We start from the raw sequence: 9,385 nt of genomic DNA, 5'->3' as shown, positions 1-9,385 counted from the left end.
TTATGAAATATCTTGGGTACCATTCTTTCTCTGCAAACACCCTGTACAAGATAAGTAGTAAGAAAGTTAATCCAACAATAGACCACTGCCTTTAGGCTTTTCTGTCTTCTTTTCCCATTGATTTTGCTGCATTTGTGGTGTTTGAAGATCCCGCCAGGTACATTTTCCTCCTGTTAGTACTTAGTCTGCCTTCTGGAGAGGGGCTGGATCCTTCTTTTCACCTGTCAGTTCTGGGGATATTCAAAGACAGCTACCAAGGCTCCTGAATTCTCTTTCACAGGTCTCCAGCCATTCTTCATGGAGCATGATTCAGAATCATCATTATCTTGGTTGCTATTAGCTTCTAGATCTTCTCCAGTTTGTAAATGTCTCTCATCACCTCTTAGATTTTGGTACCCAAATTGAACCCGGAACTGTGGATTAGATCGGATTTTCCCGGAGTGCTAGTTTATCACCTGCTTTATTCTAAACACTGCACCGTCATTAACACGTTCCAGGAGTACATTACTGTCTCTCAGAGCAACATTTTGCTCTTGAATCGTGGAGCATGGAGCAAAATAAACTCCAAAGTTTTTTCACATCGAGGGCTATTGAACCACATTACTTCCCGCTCCCCATCCTGTACTTGTTTGACTGATTGTTTGAGTCCAGAAACCGGATTCTGTTTTTGTCTCATCAATACCAACTTGTTCATTTTGCAGACTATTAGTTTCTTTGGCTAGATTATGAATTCATTGAGGTCAGAGACTGTGTCTCTTAACTCTGTGTGTGCCCAACACAGCGCCTGGCATTTCATAGGTGCTTAACAAATGCTTGTGGACTGAAAGAATGAGCCAATTGAGAGTCTTTGAATCTTCAGTTTCTTATTCATAACTTTTACAACATTATTTGTAGCATGTAAATATGTTATATGTAAATATATTAAGTGTTCTTCTATGTTTTCATCCCAAGTCAGTAATATTTTGATTAAGACAGAGCTATATAGGACCTAACTAGACACCATCCTTCATAAAGTTTAATAAGAATTGCAATGATAGTAATCCACACTTCTTGGCCAGGGCTAATCAATGTACCATACATTTACTTCATTTTACTAATACCCAGTTAAACTGTTCAGATACCGAGCACAAGGATTTCAGGAAGTTTTGTTGAAGACCGTGTTAAAATCAACATGTGTTATATCCATAGCAATCCTGTTGTTGGTATTATTGGTAATAACCAAGCATTGGAATTGAGGTCCATGTAATATAACTTGAGTTTTAGTGATTTGCTGTTTCTTTAGGCAAATTGCTTACCCTCTCAGTGTTATTACTGCCTCCTATGCAAAATGTGGATAAAATAGTACTACGTTATTAGGTTGTTGTGTGGATAGCACAGTAATCCATTCAAAGCATTTAGCGCAATTCCTGGCACACAGTGTCATGCTTTAAAGTGCTAACTACTCTTATTATTGCTTTTATTTGGCCAGCTATGAACCCACTCTTTTGGATTAGTATACAATAAATTGTGCATTCATGCAGTCAAGTCTGTTTTGATTTTTAAAATTAGTTTAGCTAGTTTGGTGTTCTATAGCCAAAAACCATGTTTGGCTCAATTTTTATCATATCAACCTTTTCTGTTTACTTGTTTGCTTTGTTTCTTTGCCTGGAAGAGACAAAGACCTGAGTGTGCTTCTTATGAGCAGATGCACGTGTTTGTTCAAGCTGGTGGCACAGGGCTGGGAAGAAAACGAGGTAGAATGGCCAACAGAGAACCTTGTAAATACAGGTCAGGCCAATGCAAAGAAAGTTTGTTGGCTAAATCATCTGTGTCTCAGTGATTTGTGAAAACAAAATGCAGGGAGTTTTCTCCATCTATCGGCAAGGTAGTTTAAGCACATGGCAAAATGTCCAGCATTTTTAATGCAATTGTATAAATTAATAAGGTCTAAAATCCAATGTCAACCAAGGTATGGTCACTGAGTGGTTTGATATTTGAGCTTTACCATGTGGGTCTTTCTGTGGCTTTAGTTGAATGCAGGTTTTGATATCCTCATCTGTCACAGGGGATAGTTTCAGGTAATTGTTAAGATGTACTGGTCCTGACCATGTCATTGTTCTAGATTTTTCTAAATTGTCTTTATGGTCTTGATATTATTTAATCCTCAAGTGAGTTAGGTATGAGTTAGATACTATTATCTAAACTTTCCAAAGAGGTTGACTGATTTGTCCAAGGTCACACAGCTCGTAAGTGACAAAGCAAGGTCTGTTTGACCCCAACAGTCATGATTTTAACCATTTTGCTATACTAGCCTCTCCTTTTAGGAGAGGCTAGTATAGCAAAATGCTTCTGCCTTTTAGGAGATCTCAGTGACCCCTTCAGCTCATTCAGTGAACTTTGAGAATGCTTTATGGAAGTAGGAGTAGCTTAGAGATTATTAAAAAGAACAAAAGGGCCATATCACTTCTGGTTTTGATCTCTGGGACAAGTAAAACCAAAGAAGTTGGATATCAGTTATTCATAAACAGCCATTAATTACCTTCTTAGACTTTTGAGATTCAATCTTCAGTTACTCAATTCAGAATTGATTAATTAATAATTTAATTAGTTCAACAAATATTAATGAAGCACTTATCACTTGCCTGTCATTGTCTAAATAGCTGAGGAACTACGTTGATTCAAAGGCTTTCTATAGAGCTGGATATTGGTCTAAACTAAATACTCACTTTTTTTGTTTGTTTGTTTGCGGTACGCGGGCCTCTCACTGTTGTGACCTCTCCCGTTGCGGAGCACAGGCTCCGGACGCGCAGGCTCAGCGGCCATGGCTCACGGGCCCAGCCACTCCGCGGCATGTGGGATCCTCCCGGACCGGGGCACGAACCCGTGTCCCCTGCATCGGCAGGAGGACTCTCAACCACTGCGCCACCAGGGAAGCCCTAAATACTCACTTTTTAAACATCATTGCAACTTAAGTTCTCACTTGACTGACATGTTTATTATCCCTCTAGTATAATTTATATATACGTACACCTACTCCTGAACCCTGTCCATTCCTCACTTCTTGTATCCACTTAGCCAAACCCTACGCCTCCTTCATGGACCCAGGGCCACCTTTCCCTTGAAAACTTTCCTGACCACAAGGCTACAGGCTACAGGTTCCTCTTCCTCCTCTGAATCTCTATTTAGTGTCTCTAATACCCACTTGTCCCTAAGAGCATGACTGTTGCATTTTCATATTTCAAGGGTTCTTAAAATGGGGTGAGCCCAGAGTCATCTAGGGAGTTTTAATCAAAATTCATGTGCCTGGCCTTTATCTCACTGAATATTTGCTGATTCAAATATTCAATATTTCTGGCGCTGGAACGTGATTATGTATCATCGAAATAGCTCTCTGAGTGATTCTGAAACAGGCTAAGAAACAATAGTCTTGTATTGTTGTCAGTAGTTATCATGGAGCCCCTGCATTTTATATGCTATATTATATGCAATGTTAGAGAAATTAAATTTATATGCAATATTATAGTATTACCTCTTCCACTAGATTTAAGCACCTGGAAACATTGTGATTATATTCTTTGTATTTTCCGAATTTCCTAGCACAATGCTGAACGAATACTCAATAATCCCTGAATGAATCATCAGTAAATGGGACTGATCCTGTTTCTTCTTCTTTCCCAATGCTCTCAGAAAATTTCAGGGGTGAAGTATGCAGTCTGATACTAAGTCTCACGTCTTAGAGACAAACTCCCTGGCTCTGGCCTGTGTGGTAGAAACAAGGCTGATTCACTTGCTTCTGCCTTTCTTCCTTACAGTCGTAGTAGAATGGCAATTCCCACGCCCTTGAAATTATTTGTGCAACCACGTGACTTCTTTTCTTCCTAGAAAACAAGTGATGGGTGTTTGTCCTAGGCCAGAGCATTGAGTTGCTACTGCAGTACCCACTCAGGTTCCCTTCCCCTGCCTGCGTAACCAGTAATGCTCTAGATACAGAGGCTCCAGGACATTGGGTCCCTGAGTGAGGAGACGAGAAGCAGACCCTCCATTTACCCATATGGGATGTGTAACATGAGCAAGAAACACAGCTTTGTGGTGACAAATGACACACATTTGTAGAGTTTTTGTTACTGCATCTTAATCTCTCTTGAGTGACCCAGCATGGACCAAATCCATATTGAATTATTTGCCATATGTATTATATAAGGCTTTTCAATTAAAAAAAAAAAGTGTGTAGAGTTGAACTATTTCTAGGAACGGTAGAAACAAAGCCCAAAACTAAGGCCTATTATAGAAAGTTAAGAAATGTGGGACTTTTGTTTATATGGCCACTACATGTGCTTATTAAAAATCAATATTCTTTTCACTCAACTGGTAACATAATGAGGAGCTGTTTGTTAAGAGGGGTAAATACCATCTTCAGTCCTTTGATACGGAGGATTGAGGATTGAACATAAGGCAATCATCCGATGAAAGTTAGTACCTTGGTCACATTCTTAATTAGTCATTTGGGATAAATCCACTAAGAGAGATGGCTGGGTGACAGGTATGCCACTTTTCAGGGTTTTGATATTTACTAAAAAGTACCAGGAAGACAGTTCCACTTTACATGAGCACCAGTGATTTATAACAGGCTCTGTTTCTTTAAACTCTCCCCGATGATGGGTATTATCTTTTTCTCAATGCTTGGTAGTTTAATAGATAAAAAATGATGTCTTAATTTGCATTTTTCATCAGTAGTGAGGTTGTCCAGCATTACGTGTGCTATTGAACCTTTATTTCTTCTTCTGTGAATTGTCTCTTCTGGTCTTTGACAGGAGGTGGGTGTATCTCTTGAAGTCAGGACACAAGGATTCTCAGCCCCTTTGCTCACCTTGGGGATTCATGACTGTTCCCAGGCAACCCTGCCAACATCTCAGCACACAGGCTGGCAGAAGGGCGGGGAGATGCTATCAGTGCAGGAATCCCTGCCTCCTAACCCTAACTTCTGAATGTCCCTTTCCTTCTGACTCCCTGAGTTCCAGGGTCTGATCAGCTTTCTGGAATGCCAAGGAAGGTTGGAGAGGGTGTGAGAATAAATCTCAGCTCAGGACATTGGGAGAACCCAGAGACTTTGACTTTTACGAACTGGCCTCTCTTTTCTCTTCCTTTCCTTTTTTGAACCTCTCTCTCCCTCCCTTTTCCAGTTTCCCTTGTACAGGGGGTCAGGTGGGCTGCAGGGCTGCAGCAGCTGAGCCTCTGACCCCTCGATTCCCCCTGGGAGCTGCCAGCAGCTTGTTCCATACCACGTGCTCCTCTCAACAGAGTGCAGGTTCACTCACAACCTCTCCTGACCTTGGGGAGGGTCACATTCCAAGGAAGCCGTGGTTCTCCCTCCTCCCAACCTCCCTATCCCACCTCTGCGCAGGCTACCTCCATTCTGGTCTTCCACCACATGGGGTCTGGGTGATCTTTCATTGCAATCATCTTATCTCCCCCACTGCCCAGGGCCCATCACCTATAAGGAAGATGAAGACTCCTGACCTGGCCTGTAAGGTCTCTGATCATCTAACCTATCACCTGATAAGGAGTTTCAGTTATACTTGGAAAGACAGATTGAGGGCAGATCCTGATGGACCTTGAATGCCAGGTGGAGGAGTTTAGGTGGAATCCTTTAGGTAATGGGAAAACAGTGCAGGTGAGTGTGTCATGGCCAGAGGTGTCCCTTATCATATGGGGAGGCCAGGTGACTCCTCTTTTGTTTATAAACCCTGACAAGAAGCAAGGGGTCACCTTCCTGCATTGGCAGCTAACATGTAGTGTCCTAGGTGGGACACCCCCTTTCTGGGAGATCTACTGGAGAGAGGATGCAGGGGGGACTCTGGCTAAGATAGATGGATGAGAGTTTTCTTCTAAGAGAGAAGAGAAAGACTTCCTCCCACCTCTAAGGAGAGTGCTCTGTGAAATGACACTTTGGCTTCTGTGGGGAGGGTGTGAAGAGGGTGCAGCTTCGTACTGAGACCTGAGGCAAAGTAACTGCAGAGGATTCTTCTGGGCACATGGTGGGTGCTGGCTCAGCTGTCTTCTCACCGGATCCTGCAGAGACTTAATCAACTCTCTGATGAAAGAGAGACAGAGAAGATCAGTTTGTCCTTTACTCACAAGTGCGGCATGCTGGTGGTGGTACCTGGTTACTTCCTCCCCTCACCTTGACCGTAAGCATAAGGACAGTGGCCGAAGTGGCAGAGCAGTGATTGAGCTTTCACGGCTCCAAAGGAGCATGAAAAAGTTGGCTGGGACCCTGCTGCCAAATCAGGAGAGAGGGCTTGGTGTAACAGGCATTCAGTGACTCCCCAGAGATGGGGATTACATTCAAAGGTAATGAGATTGCCTCCAAATTCATGATTGTCTTCCATCTTCCTTATATATGAGCAAGGGTTCCGGTAAAAAAAAAACAAACACATCCAAATTGGGTAATTTGGAGGAGTTCATATGAAACCATGAACAAAGGCAGAGGGGGTTACAGAAAGCTTCAAGGGGTACAGTAGTACCCAGGGGCTAGATAGGACTCTCTCACCCTTAGACCAGAAAGGGTAAGAAGAGGCAGTCAGAGAAGTTATGTGGAGTGGGCTCCCTTGCAGGAGCTGGGCTTTCAGCTGAGGGACATAGCCCATGGTGACCTCACAGCACTGGAGGGACCTGAGGGAATAAATACCTTGACCATATTCTTCTTTCTGTGAGCTCTTCCTGAGGCTTCCCATTAGCCAAACCAACTGGAAACTAGAGGACCAAGGGGGCGGGCCTGTTGAAGTAGTCCATACAGGTGAGTCTCCTAGGGCGGAGCAGAGAGCAGAGAGGAGAGGGTGGGTCTGGGGGCGTGGGCAAAGGGAGGATACCCAGCACAGGCTGATCCCACTGTAGAGGAGGAAAAGCCTTTCTTCTACCCTCTTAGGTTCAGAACTTGAGGACCTGCAAATTAAACTGACAAAAGAGAGATTAGCAAGAGAAAAGAGAGATTTAAAATGTACTTAAGGGAATTCACAGAAAGATGTAACTCAAGGAAGTGTTTAGAATTTGGGGCTTATACACCACCTTAATAGGGGAAAGGAAAAGGGAGAAGGGCACTTACAGGAAAATAAATGACTTCTTGCAAAGATAGATGGATGCTTAGAAGAAAAGGTGGGAGACATGATAGTTTTATGACAGTGTCTCATCTCCCATGATGAGCCAGTCTTCCCAGTTGCAAGCTCTGGGACTCATGACGATTGAGTTCTTTTGAGTCCTTTTGGGAGGCTCTGCTTTTAGGCAGAAAAGAGATTTCAGGAACTTAAACGCCTCTGCTCAAAATAGACTTTAATGCCACAGTGGTGTGTTCGGGAACCCTTTACCACCAAAGGTAGCATGGTCTGTGGGGGACCATAGGGAGACCAAAATTTCCTATTTTCCTCCACACAGAGAGCTGAGTAGGTGGCCCAGCTTTGAGAAAGTGCAGTCCTGCCCCATCTGAGGTTTCTCTGAAGCATGACTAAGGGCACTGCACCCTTATTTCCACGCAGCCCTCAGGGTATGGCCCACAGCATTCTCTTGCTAGGAAATCAACGTCCTACCTATCTGGGAACTTTAGGAAATCTTATTGCTTCTAGGCAGGTTCTGCTGGAGTAAACAATTCCAGACCATGTTTTCTTCAGGGCTTTGGGAATATGCATAGCACTTCTAACTACTCTAAGACGATTCTATGTACAATCATAAAAGCTTTTTGGAGTTCAAGAAGAAAGTGAACTTCCTAGAGGTGTGTGTGTGTGTGTGTGTGTGTGTGTGTGCGCGCGCGCGCGCTTTCCAGATGGAAGGAAGGTAAAACAGATAAGGTGATAGAATTTCCATTGTTAGATGCCTCTCGCTTGTCTGTGAAATACACACGAAGGAGCTATACTGAGCCACGAATACTGAAAACACTTGAGGGTTTTGCCACGTGTGAAAACGTTACCCTTTGAAAAATCCAAGGCCCGCCCCGGGCCACACATGTCGGATCCGGAGCTCAGCTGTTAGGCAGCTCCTCACCTGCGCCAACAGCAAAAGCAAAAGGGGTACGGCACAGACATTGTTTAAAATGAGTGCGTTAAAAATACCATCTCAGCTTCACAAGTTTATGGAACAGTGAGGAGGCATCCTCATTTATGTACTCGGGTGAAGGTAATTCTGGGAGAAATGCACAAGCCAGTTCAAAGTATTTGTCTCATTGGATTATACAACAGCAGCTTTGAATCTCAGTGCTTAAGATTTTAAAGAACCAGCAACTTCTTGGGCCCCAAGGAGCAAAGCTACATGGGATAGAACGGGACAGAGGCAGGCAGCCCCGTCAAGGTTTGACTTTGGTGGTGGCTTCCTCTATAAGATGGAGCGACAGGACTGTTGTGTGGGATGAAAGAGATCTGTTCATGAGGAAAGCTTCCCTAAGTGCTGAGGAGAAAAGAAACTATGGGTGTGTTGAAGGGAAGGATGCAAGGACTCCAGAAGAAGGCCTGACTCTGAGGGTCCATTTCCAGTTAAGGATGTTGGTGATAATCTTGGTTCAGGTTTACTTTAGAAGCTATGTGAGTTTTGTTTTCTCCCCGGCGTGGTCAACTCCGAAAGAAACTAAGTCAGGTTCATGAGCTTGGTCTTCCTCTTCAGAAGGCATCTGTTTTGTGCCCCCAGGCAAACATTTTACAAAGGGCTTTCTTGACTCCTGTTAACTGCAACCTTAGCTGCCTACCAGCCCACTGACCCTTCCTCCCCCTTGTTTGACACAAGCTTGGCTTGGCCAGGCTCCATTCCAGGGGCACATGCCTCATGGGCTTGTCTAGGACTCACAGACCTTCTGAAAAGGGAAATCATAGCCGTAAAGCCAGTGGTATATTTGCTTCGAACCAGACCCTCTGTTGTCTCCATTTTTTATTTCTCTGACTATTTACTACTTTATTCTGCAACTAGCCTTTGAGGTATAGTCAGAACTGTCAATGTTTCTGAAGTTCCTGCCTCCAGAGGTGGTGGGGTGGGAGGTTGAGACGAGAGGAAAGGGTTAAGAAAGGCAGCCAATATGGTGGCCCCTTGGGAAGATAACCTCTAGTATTTACTCCTGAAAAGTAGGACAGTTGGCAAACCAGCCAGAAGTCAGGGGAAAGGATTGTAAAAACATAAGAAAGAGGAAAAACACTCAACATGTGTTGATTATGAATTTTAATTACTGAGTGATCTGTTCAGTCAAACAGGCTGGGAAAGAAATGTGGGCAAGAAGAGCTCTATGAATGTTACAGATGATAAAATTCAGTTTTTAGGAAATGCACAATTAGACTGTGTCTACACAACCCAAAGTAAAAGCAGATGTAGCCGTCGTCAGACAATTTTGATTAATGGGGAAATTTGGAGCTTAAATTATCTGGTTCCGCCAGCTATG

The sequence above is a fragment of the Lagenorhynchus albirostris genome, chromosome 8 (genome assembly GCF_949774975.1).
Source record: "Lagenorhynchus albirostris chromosome 8, mLagAlb1.1, whole genome shotgun sequence".
NCBI lineage: Eukaryota > Metazoa > Chordata > Mammalia > Artiodactyla > Delphinidae > Lagenorhynchus > Lagenorhynchus albirostris.
Note: the sequence above shows the minus strand (reverse complement) of the source record.